We start from the raw sequence: 13,691 nt of genomic DNA on the forward strand, positions 1-13,691 counted from the left end.
AAAAAACCCCATTTGAGGAGTTTTATTTTTCCAGCTTGCCTCTGGTCAGATCATTACAATTTGTAAAGCGCCTTGCAATTGAATAAATTGTCATTCAAATAAAAACAAGTTGGATGTTAATTTTTTATTGTTTGATTCCTATTATTATGTTGTTGATGTTTTTTTTTTCTTAAACAAAAAAATTACTACAAATATACTGAAAAACAAGTAAGAAGATATATTCGGCGGTGCCGAATCTTATATACCCTTCACCAAATTATACTTCAAAATACAAATATTTAAATATTTTTAGGTAAACAAAATTTAATTTTTTTTCCAAAGTTGGTTTTTTAATTTTTTGGAAAAAATTTTTTTTCGAATTGTTATTTTAATTTTTTTTTTTAATTTAAAAATAATTTTTTTAAATTTTTTTTTGGTGAAAAAAAAATTTCGGGTTCAAAAATATTTTTTCCGATTTGGACCCATTGTCGGTCCAACTTAATATGATCTTATATACGTTGTTGCAAAGGTCTTTGAAATATCTATCATTAGATATCCATATTGTCTATATTAATGACTTAGTAATCCAGATATAGGTCAAAAATAGCTCAAAATCGAGGTTGTTCTGGTTTTTTTCTCATAGCTCAGCCATTTTTGGGCCGATTTTGGAGCTATGGTTAAATATGGACCGATATTCACAAAATCCAGAAGTATGATTACTGGATAGAAATTACTGATCTGTGCGTAATTTCATTTTGATATCGATATGTTTTTAATATTTTGTAAGGTTAATATCTTTTTACGTAAATGGGCCTTATAGGGGAGCTGTGACCAATTATCGGTCAATCTGCATAAAATTTGGTACAGTGATATCTATATATATGAGTATAATTTTTGTCGAATTTTAGCATGATAAATATATTTATAAGAGATTTATGAGTACTTAACTGATTTTTGGAAGTGGACCTTATATGAGAGCTATGGTCAAATATGGATCGATATTCACAAAATCCAGTAGTAGGATTTCTAAATATAAACTACGTATGTGTGTGAAATTTTGTTTTGATATTGATATTTTTTAGATATTTATGTAGGTTATTGTGAATTTCGGAAGTGGTCCTTATATGGGAGCTATAACCAATTATCGGCCGATCTTCATAGAATTAGGTACAGCGATTTTGGTATATATGGGGATTATTTATGTCGAATTTCAACTTGATAGCTACATTTATAAGATATTTATACTTATTTAACAGATTTTCGGAAGTGTACTTTATATGGGGTCAAATATGGGCCGATCCACGAAAAATTTTGTAATATAATTTCTTTTACCATGAAACTTATTTTTGCTGAATTTTATGTGGATATTCCTATTCTGTAGGCATTTATAGACCATAGAACCATATTTCGGGAAGAAATTTGTATGGGGGCTAGGAGAAATCATGGACCGATTCTTATAATTTTCACCAGAGTTACTCCTTTTATCATAAAAGTAACGAGTGCAAAATTTTATGATATTAGCTGCAATATATTTACAAAAAATTTCCAAAAATATGTGAAACACATTTTCATTCATAACTTTGGTTCCACTGTATGGATTTTGCTGATTTTCAATACCAAACTGCTTAGGACAATAATAAACATTCTTCTTGCAACTCTACTAAGTTTGTTTGCGTATTTTGGACGTGAGCGTGTTTTACACAGACGGACAGACAGACGGACATGGCTCAATCGACTAAGTATTTCATAAGGATCAATAATATATATACTTTGTTGGGTCTCAGATGAATACTTCTCAATGTTACACACGGAATGACAAACTTATATATACCCTCATTCACCATTCATTATAAAATTTTGATGTCTCAATAAATTTAATTAAATTAAATTAATTATGGTTGTGTAGGCTATAAATAGGTCTATTTTGGAAGGATCTAGTCAAAAACATTACTTCCTCTATCCTCCCTTTTATAATATAATTTTCCTTGTTCATTCCCAGAGTAGGGGTAAAAAAAAGCACACTGCTATCTTTCTCATACATGGCTGTATCTAAATGTAAATGTGATTTTAATGAATACATAGCTATATTCCTTTTCTGTTTTTACAGAGAGAGAAGAAGGGTAACAAATTTTGGCATTAAACCCTAAAGCACTGGGCACATTGCACGTGGGTAGTAAGAACAGGAAAAACAACAAAGAAAGAAAAAAAACTCAAAAGTCTGACGAAATTTCAATTGCTATAAGTTGAATACAATAGTTAAGCATTTTCCACTTTTGTATTTTTGGAAGTTTGTTCTTTGTTGATGATGACAATATTAAAAACTCACTAAAATTCACAATTTCGTAGGTCATTTATGAATGAGCGTTTGTGCGTTTGTAAGGCGCAAAAAATAAAAAAAATATACGGAATATGCGCTGTTAGTCGGCAGGATTTGTAAAGTTGAAATTTATGTGGGTTTTATATTTATTTCTACAAAAACAGAAAAGAAATGCAAATCAGTCTACACTAACTAAATAAAAGTACAGTTCTATTTTTATATAAATTTATTTTTATAATTTAAACACAAACAAATACTGTATAGTATGTTTCTTAGTAGATTTTAAAATAATAATTTATATCTACTATTCAATACTTCTTCTTTGAGTTGTTGTATTAGTATTCAAAATCGTATGTTTTTTAATTTATTTAATGGAGTGAAATTATTGTTTTCAGTTTGTTGTAGCAACCATATATATATTTTTTTGGTATATTCTTGCTGGTATTTTGTTTGTAATCATATTTTAAACATTTTAGCGGTATTTTGTTGTTGTTGCACCTTATATTTTGGTACATAGGTATGTGTGTACAAAATTTTCTTGTGTATTTTTTACCGGCATTTTGTTTTGTTTTCTCTGTGTGTCTGCTTTCACATACACATTGCCTGTTCGGAAGGATATGTATGTGTGTGTTAGTGTATAGTAAAAATTGTACATTGTCTAAAAGGTTGTGTTTATTTTGTTTTTATCTATTATATTGTACTTATTTACATGTTGTTTTTGTTTCGTATTTTTTTTGTTGTTATGTATTAAGTGTTTTTGTACACATTCATACAATAACAAAAAATGTCAAAGCTCTTCCTTTCGATTGACGTCATCCTTGGAAGTATTTTACTGTCATGCGCTTTAATGTTTTTTTTTTTACTTTTGTGTTTTTTTATATTCCTTTTTATTTTCTCGAGTTCCAGTTAAAGTAAAATGAATTGTTGAACTTTAAAGCTTTAGTGAGGTAAGAGAAGTAGTAAGAGAATAATATTGTTGTGAGTGGGAGCTGAATTTTATTTGTATTGTATTTACACTTAAAGAAATTTTGTTATGTGCAAGGAAACTCCTTTTAATGTAGACTAATCTGCTAGGCAAAGTTAATACCAAGAAATATCCGCAGACTTTCTTAACATAAACCATTTTTCTTATAAAATTTAAGTATCATATATCGACCATATAATACCCTACACCAAGTAAATGAGCAAAACTATTTTTCTTTTAAAATATCAATAATTTATATTCGTGAGTGATTTTCGGAAGTGGGCCTTATATGGGAGCTATGACCAATTATGGATCGATCACCATAAAATCAGGTCGTGTGATTTATGTCTATATAAAAGTTATTTATGGTGAATTTTGTGTGTATACCAACATTTTTAAAAGATTTATGTACGTTAAAGTGATTTTTGGAAGCGGGTCTATATGGGAGCTATGACTAATTATGGACCGATCATAACAAAATTTGGTGAAATGAATTTTGTATATATAAAACTTATTTGGAACGAAATTTGTGGAGATACATATATAATTTAAACATTTATGACCGATAAAGCCAATTTCGGGAGGACATTTGTATGGGGGCTAGGTGAAATAATGGACAGATTTGGAAAGCATGCTAATGCTATATTATGAATCAATTATTCAAAAAAAAAATTAAAAAAAAAATAAAAAATGTTTGACTTTTTTTTGCAAAATCCAAATGTTATTTGATTTTTTTCAAAATTTACCTTTTTATACCCTATACCACCATAGTGGGGAGGGTATAATGCGTTTGTGCAGATGTTTGTAACGCCCAAAAATATTAGTCTAACACCCATCTTAAAGTACTTTCTGAGTCGATTAAACGATGTCCGTCCGTCCGTCCGTCTGGTCGGCTGGCTGACTGGCTGTCCATGTAAACCTTGTGCGCAGAGTACAGGTCGCAATTATGAATATATTTCGCTGAAATTTGGTACATATTATTTTTTCAAGGACCAAGCTTATTGAAACTGGCTAAAATCGGTCCATTATTTCGCCTAGCCCCCTTATAAATGTCCTCCCGAAATTGGACTTTATCGGTCATAAATGTTTAATTTATATATGTATCTACTAGGGTATTCATTCGACTAATGATCGTTCGATTAATCGAATAATTTCTTACGAATTATTATTCGAACAATTTAAAAATGGCCATTTTCGAATAACGAATAATTCGAACAATTTTATGTAGAATAATCGAATAAAACGAATAAATGTTCATATATATTTAAATTTATTAAATTGCCTAAAATTTTTCATAATTTCAAATTTAAATAAGTAATAATAACTCACAAAAATTGTATTGTTTCTGAAATTCGACAAATAACTAAAGACAAAGGGACTTTCGATCACTGTAGATGAGTGTTCCGATAGCTCCTTCTATAAATATATAAATATTACTGCAAGAAATTACAATTATAAAAACAAATATTTCAAAATTTTTAACTTAGGACTTGAACCAAAGAAAATAATAGGTATGGAATAAAATATTTGTTATTTAGCTGGCCAAATATTAGAAGAATGGCAATTAGTAATCAAATTTTTAACTTAGATTAAAGTGGAGTTGAATGTGATGGAGAATGTGATTTTGAAACGGTCGTCGAAAATTATATTGAGGATGACATTTATAATGATTACATTATCTGATCTTAAAATATATGTATATAATAAAAATATATAATATATATAACCGCGTACGTAAGTGTTGCAAAATATTTAGTAAATCGCATGATAAACACAAATATTGCAAACTATCATTTTGTTGCAAGAAAAGCATGGAGTTTGTCTTTTACAGCATTTTGAACATCGTTGGACATCTTTGTCTAACACGGTAATAAACTTTTTGCGTATTTGTAAATGCGTCAATCATGCACTGCCTGACTTAAAATTAGCCACGTTCACTGACAATGATATCAAACTTTGGACAGATTCCCTTTATTATGTAATTCCCAATACCAGTTTATTAAGCAAAGATTCGGCAACGTTGATAGAGCTTGATGTAGAATACAATTTGTTATAAATAATTTAGAAATAGTGAATAATTAATTTACTAAAGAATTAGTTACTCAATTTAAAACCCGAATTAATGAACGACATAAAAAGTTCTTAATACGTTTTTCTTGTATTTGAATTCAGGATCATGTCCAACTAGCTCAAATTTTTTAAAGCATAGATCCAAAACGGAAACTAAAGGGTTTGCTAGTCAATTGTTTTGTAGATTGTTCGGGAGTTATTCTGATCAGAATATTTCTTGTGAAAATTTAATGATGGACTTTGTTTTCGAATGTTTTTTTTAACATTATCAATACTTGAATTGTTAACTTTAACGTTATTTTTTTTTCTCTAACAATAAAATATTAAAGAACCGACATCAAAAATTCATTATTTAATTTTTTTAAAAAAATTAAATTAATCGAATAATTCGATTAATTTTAAACGTGTGATCGAATTATTCGAACAAGTTAAAATCTCTTATTCGAATTATTCGTTTTATTCGAACAAGAGAAAAATCGAATAATTCGAATACCCTAATATCTACACAAATTCCGTTCCAAATAAGTTTTATATACACAAAATTCATGCCAGCAAATTTTGTTACGATCGGTCCATAATTAGTCTTTTTTTGGTTTTTTAGTTATGGCGGGCCAACGGAGGGTCGAATTTTTTTTTTACAAAATCAACAACTTGCTAAAGTCATGTTGTCCCTATAAAAACATACACTCATCCAAATTTGGAACATGTAAAAAGTCAGTATTTTTTATGTTTTTTACCAAAAAAGTGTCTATATTTTTTCTTTTGTAGAAAAAATTTTCTTCGGAATTATATACAATTTGTATCTGATCCGGAAAGAGAACTTAATAGAAAAGCGTGTAAACTAAAATTTGGCTCACTTAAGCGGACATAACACTCCCTAGATCTATCCAAACTTGGCCAATTTAAAAAAAAAAATTTTGATTTGAGTAAAAAATTTTAAAAAGGCAAAGCATCGATCCTCGAAACAGCCCCCTATTTGTATAGCCCTATATGATTCTTAAATACTTGCAAAGTTTTTTTACTATCACACGTAGTTTTTGGAACACATTTTCCTCGTTTCAGGAATTTCGGTATTTGAAAATAAAAAATGTCAAAAAATATAATGCCATTGAATTAAGGACATTTGAGTCTATATCAGTTCCAAATTTTATTATGATATCTTTAACCGTTAAAATTTTACATTAATTCAAATTTTATATTTTTCTTCATGGAAAATCACAATATTATAATTTTTTTTTAGTTTTTACATTTTCTAACTTTGGATGCATGTAACTTTTTATAGGGACGACATAACTGTCCCCAAGTTCTTTTTATTTTATTTAGAATTTTATCACCAATATAGCTGATGTTGTTAAAAAAAATTTCGACCCTCCGTTGGCCCGCCATATCTAAAAACCCAAAACAAAATCGAGCGAAATTAAAAAAAATAAATCAATAAACCTAAATATCTCTTCAACTAATATAGATAACCTACAAATCTAAGCGTATTTTTAGTGGATCTACTCAAGTACTATTTATATTTTAAATTTCAGCTCATTCGGATCATAAATGGATTTTTGGCGTTTTTTTTTAAAATTTGAGAGCTGAGGTGACCAAATTTGAGGGGCCACGTACTAGCCCCCATTACCCGTAGGAAGCTGAACAAATACGAATCAACTCGGAAACACCTCAGCTCCAACCATGTGATAATATCTCCAATAGTTCCCGAGATACCGAGTTATTTTTTTAAAAAAATCTGTTATTGCTTGTGAAGCAAATTTTTCTTAATTTTTTTTTCGTTTTTTGTACCGGAATTGCTTAGGGGCAAAAACGGGCAGCTGAATTTTTAATAAATCGTTAGCTGAGACTTCAGGCTTTAATTCGATATAAGTCTCGGGCTAGAGGTCATTGGAGATCAATAGGTACAATCCATAGAAGTTGGAGAAAATAAATATTTTTGGACAATAGTTTTCAAAATTTTTTTTATTTGCATATATATCATTTATAACATCCAATTCTATAAAAAAATCATTATAGTGTCTTTACAAGAATATTTTAACAGCATGAATCGATAAAAAGTAGCATATATAATACGGTCATTTCAAACGCATTCACTTATGTCACCTTTGAATGTCTCTGGACAAAAAAGTAATAAAGATATAAGCCTAATATTTTTGGTACATGATAACTAGATTGTTTATTACAAACTGTGAAAAAATCAGGTAGATCAGAATACATAAACAAAATTAATTAATGCCGCCCTTGAACCAGTGTGGGGTGTGACACCTCCCATACAAAGTAACTAGTTATTTTCAAATATCTGGAGAACTACAGTTGTGGAAGTCTTCAAATTTTTCCCGAATATCACGATTATTATTTTACATAGTTTGACTGAAAATGGTTAGTATATTATTTGTGGGCGTGGTACCTTCCATACAATGTAAATTGTTAACTTCGAATATCTAAAGAACTATAATCGTAAAAGTATTTAAACTTTGTATGGATCAATTTATTATCAATATACGTAGCTTGGCTGAAAATGGGAGGGATTGGATTAGAGGGCGTGATACCTATCACACAAAGTAAATAGTTATTTTCGAATATCTGGAGTAGTATAATTGCGATTTTTTTCAAAATTTATATGAATCAATTTCATATCACTGTACGGAGTTCAGCTAAAACTGGTCTGGATAACTAAAATTTCAAGATTCATCAAACTGTGACTGAAATATTTTTTTTATAATTTTACGTAATTTGTCCCATTACGTATATCTGGAGAATTATAATAGTTAAGTTAAGCTTGAAAGATATAAACATTTATGGAATCAGAACAGTGGAGTGGTATCTACCATGCCAAGTATATAGTTGTTTTCAAGTATCAAGCGAATTGTAATTGTGACAGTAGTTAAACGTTGTGTAAATTAGGTTGATACCAGTGTCCTGTTAGGTCACTGCGCACAGTGGGGCAGAATCGAAATTTTTTGGAAATAAATCTAGCATTTCTAAACGGCTGGTTCGACGTGACCGTAGCCAAGGAGTATTTGAGTTTAAGTTATTAAAATGGATCCTACAAATGCTCCAGGTGCGGCGTTATGGGGGCTCAAAGTAGGGTACCTTCGACATGTAAAATTTTTAAAAACGTGCCATTTTTTTGTTTCCCATCCTATTTCAAAGATTTTTATATTTTTGGAAAGCTAGGTCTTGAAAAAACATGCTTGCATGTGCTATTTATCTCTTCTACTTTTCGAGTTATAGGCATTTTAAAATTGAAATTTTAAAATTTGGCCATACCTTGGCCCGCTATTTTAAAAATATAGGGTGTAATTTTGAACCGAATTGACTCAAGTTTTTTTTGGTTAGTTAGACAACTAAATTACCAATAATACGCAAAAGATTTGAGGTCAATATCTCTTATATATCCAAAAATAAATGATTTTCAATTTAAATATTAAAAAATAGTAGATTTTTGCTGTTTTTTTTGGGCGAAGAGGTGACTTAACTCTTTTTTTATTAAAAAAAAACTTTCTTTTAAAACATGTAACAATTTTATGTTTTTCTGTAAGATATCTTAATGGAGAACATTTTACTATAAAAAACTTGTCCCACTTTTCAAATATGTCGCCCCTACGTCATTCGGAATTTGACCTATTTTTTATCAAAATTTCTACTTTGGGCCACATGTTCTAAAATCCCAAAGCTGCGATCAGAAAATGGAAAGCAGCTTTTGAAACCTTGGTGTGTTCCCTATTTATCGCCAAAATATTTTCCCAGCCCCGAAGGAAATGTGGACCCTACAGGCAAAATTGTAAAAAATACCAATTTTTGGGATTTTCGCTCCAATTTTTAGGAATTGCCGGATTCCCTTTGACCTTTTGACAAGGTTTTTTACACCTTGTTATTTAGAATGACAAGCTTAAAAAACGTTGAAAATTTCATTGAGTTTCGTTAATAAATAAAGATTTTATTACATATTACATATTTATTGAGTTTCTAAAACTAAAATTTATATCAAAATTTTAATAGGATTGCAAATATTAGGAATAATTTGATCCACATTTTTTCCGAGCTATATTTTTTTGTTTAGATAAGTTAATTTTTGGTGTCACTAAAGAAATTTCAAGTCAATATCTCAATTAGATTCAAAAATATGCCACTTTAAAACTCCGTCCATCAGAAATATTGCACTTTTTCATACACATTCGGTTAATTGTTATTAAGAGATCTATGTATAATAGTGTGATTCTCAATACATGTGTTATTTTGGTACCATTTTAAGTATTTCAAATTAGATCATACAAAGAAAATAGATATTTTCGAATATCTAAAGGGCTGTTATAGACTCTAGGTCTTTAAGAAAAGTATCACGATTTATTAAAATCGCAGGATATTTATTACATTCAATGGCAAAAGCATGGTAAACAACTAAAAACTATAAAAAAATTAACTATATTCATTTAATTTTTTATAAAATCCTTTTACCAATCCTATTTGGGCTGCTTCCCTCATCCCCTCTTATAAATAACTTTGGAGATATCGAAAGAGCTGCGGATAAGCTCACAAGCTCTATCAACGAAGCTACGGTACTAACATGCATACCCCTTATACGAAGAGGAAACCCATGACCGCAATGATGGTCTTCAGAGTCTAAAATATCAGGTGACTGTCAACATGATATTGAAAAATTCCAAAAATAATCAAGGAATGCAAAACGTACATCATGGTTGGACTTTTGCAGCGGCATCGAAAATTTCTCTGAGATCAGTTGTTTGTGTAAGATTATGCATAAAACACCAACCGTTCAGGGTTACATTTAAAAACAGGATGGTAGGTGGACTACTAGTGGACTTGAGATACTGGAAGTGCTCATGCGTACACATGTCCCGAGCAGCCTACCACTAATTATGGAGTATAGATTCCGATCGTATAGTCGGATTTCCACCTCGACGATTATATTAGGAAGATCAGGTGGTTGCTGAGACCGGACATGCAATTCGCGACTCATGGTGGCCCCGAATCCGTCGAAGCAACTTTCTGTACACATCATTACTAGAATATCTTCTAATATTTGATTAAATTTCTTTCTTTTATTCCTCGCTATTTATTCTCTTCTAAGAGACTGAATTAAAACTAAATATCGGACGGACGTTTATTTTTTTTGCATCGATTTTGCCCATTTTGCATTTTCATTTCCCCAAATTGAATTTCTGTCTACAAGACGCTAATCTGATTGGTGTTTAATTTTGATAACAACATATTTAACAGATGCATGAGCGTTAAGGACTTTCGGAATTCTATATGGATCTTAAATCTTTGTTAGAAAGTTACTGGGTGTTAATTTTATTTCGATGCATAAAAGTTTAAGAAATTTCTGCATTTTTAAGTTGTTTTCTGAAGATATTTATGAGCTCTAAAGCTCTATTTCGTGAGGCCATTGGTATGTGGATTAAGAAAAATAATGGACCGATTTCAACTAGAGTTTCCATAGAGTTAGTTCGTGTCTAGGCCTTTGTTTAGAGTTTAGATTTCTTTAGAGTAATTTTCTAAAAAGAAATGTCTACTATTAAAGAGCCCTAAACCTACGTTTATGTATGTACAATGATTTTTTTTTTTTATAAATTTCACAAGAAACAAATATTATCGATAAGGAGTTAAATAAAATCAAAACAATCCCAAAATAGAATCATCATCAATATACGTACAAACAATAAATGTGTAGGTGAGATTCTTATCAATCCTTACTAAATACTCTCACTCTTACTTTTGCTCTTTATATTTGCCAATAAAATCCAACAGTGCAAGAACTCTCTCATGGTTTGTTGTTTTTTTTCCCAATCTAATATATGTAAATACTTTGGCAATAAAATAGCTACACATACAATTGCAAAAATATATTTAAAATTGCACATACACTTCCATACATACATATGTAATCAAATACAATATAGCTTTACATACACATGTGTGTTCATATAACTGAAATATATATTAGAATATTAACAGCAACAATAAATTTAAGACTATAAAGATTTTGCTGACGTCACTAAAAAGCTTTTTTCGTTTTTTGTTTTGTTGTATCACAACATTTCAAAACAATAACAAAATCCAACAAAGAAAAAAAACCCATACACACACACACAGGCTGAAATTCAAGTCAGCCATTTTGAGCTGTTAGTGCAATGAACAACAATTCAGTTGCTCGGCAGCCGTGAACGTGTCTATTACAACTGAAACACACAAGCAAAACAAATAATAAACGGAAAATATTGATAAAATAAAATCTAAAGCATAACCTAAGGCGTTTGTTTGTTTTTTTTTTTTAAATATATAAAGGAAAAACGTTAAACGTTAAATTTTAAGTTTTTTAACGCAAAACAAATTGTAAATAAAATCAAAGTGTTATATTTTTGTAATTAAACAAATTGAAAACAAAGAAATAAATACTCAACTAAAATTTGTGCTATTTTTATAAATAAAGCTTCGAAAACGAAAAAAAAGTATGTGAGTTCAAAATGTAAATGTCTGCGAAATGAAATGAGAGTGTGTGTGTAATATTGTTGGGGTAACCCAGTAAAAATTGAAATTTAGGTCAGAATTATTACAAAAATATCTTGAAATTTCAATAAACAACAAGAATTGCAAAGAAAATTTTGTATATTATTGCAAGAAAAAGCGATACAATTCAAAAAAATCCATAAAATATTTACTGTATAGAAACTGTGCTTTTAAGAAACAAATCTAGTGTTAATAACAAAAATAAACATCAAGAGTTTGTAATTAATTATTTTATAAACCACAAAAAAGTAAATAGCTACAAAAAAATCAATCGATAAAAAGAAATTCGATTTTCCACAAAATGCTGGTTTTATAGTTTATTCTAGGACTTTGACTTTCCTATGAAGGCTCCTTTTATACATATTTACCTACATGTATGTTTAAAATCAATTTATATTTGGATAGTGTGGCTTTATTGTTTATCAACATTTTATATTTCTATTAAACTTTCAAAAGCTTGTGCTGCATTTTCTTTATCTAAAGGAAATTCAAATTCGAAATTCGTTTAGGATAATACAAAATCTAATACTATGAAAGTATTATGTGTTTAATTGAATATCAATTTTTAGAATTTTGTCAAAAGATTTCTCGTAATTAATTTAAGAAACATTTATATAATATTTACACAATCTTTACTCTATAATTTATACTATAAAAATCATTATTGCTCTCCTGCAACCTCATAAATACTGTCATATTGTAAAATATTCAAGACATGATAAAAGCTATTGAAAATACCAAAATACCTACGGTAAGGTTTAGCTTAGATATTTTATGTTTACGAAATTTCCATATCATTCTGTGTAATCTTTATATTGTCTTGCGAACAGTCAATATGAATTACTCTATTGAATATTTCAAGTTTATAGCGGTGATCGGCATAAATACAGCATTTAATTTTTATTATTATTAAATGCTATTGAACAATTAGAATCATCATGATTTAGATCCTGTTATTCTCCAAAATTGAAATTAGTTCTAAAAGAAAAACCCCAAGAATAATTGCCATGGAAATAATACCGAACATGAAACTATACTTAAAAAAATTAAGTGGTTTCTTTGAAACTAATTTGAGGAAAGTCAAGGAAAACTTTTAAATGTTTAATATCTGACTAAGTTCATTCATGTACTCCAGCACAGAATTATCAAATTATGAATTTTCTGTCGCTGATTATGATTGCCAAAGAAGTTTTTATACCGAACATCAAAAAAGATATACCCCCAGATAAAAACTTCATTTAAGAAACATAATTATTTTTGTCACATTTTTCAAGTGTCGCAAGAAGCATTCAAGTGCCTCGGTTTTCTAAGACGGTGTAAGAAATATTTCACTTCATCTGATCTCCTTACTATTTACACCAATTATATCCGACTCAAAATGGAATACAACTCTCATGTATGGGCCGGTGCTTCAAAGTCTATTTTGGAGTTACTCGACCGCGTACAGGAGAGGGCGAAGGTGCTTATCGGTGACAGTAGGGTATCCAGCTCTATTGATTCTCTGGAGCATCGTCGCAATGAGTTTTGTGTTTCACTGTTCTATCGATACTACAATGGAATGTGTTCTGATGAAATTAGGGATCTTGTTCCCAATACCCGTAGTTTTTTACGCAACACACGTTCATCAGCGGTCGATCCATTCGTGGTCCATTGGTCGACTACAGAGAAAATTCGTTTTTTAGCCGTACCGTCCGTATGTGGAATAAGGCTTCCTTTCTAAGTATTTCCTGTCCCTTTCAATGTAGGAAAACTCAAATCAAATGTCCACAAACACTACTCCCTCTATCCTCTTTCCCATAACATATCATCCCCTGAGTGCTGGTCCAAGCC

Source organism: Calliphora vicina, chromosome 3, assembly GCF_958450345.1.
Source record: "Calliphora vicina chromosome 3, idCalVici1.1, whole genome shotgun sequence".
In the NCBI taxonomy this organism is placed as follows: Eukaryota; Metazoa; Arthropoda; class Insecta; order Diptera; family Calliphoridae; genus Calliphora; species Calliphora vicina.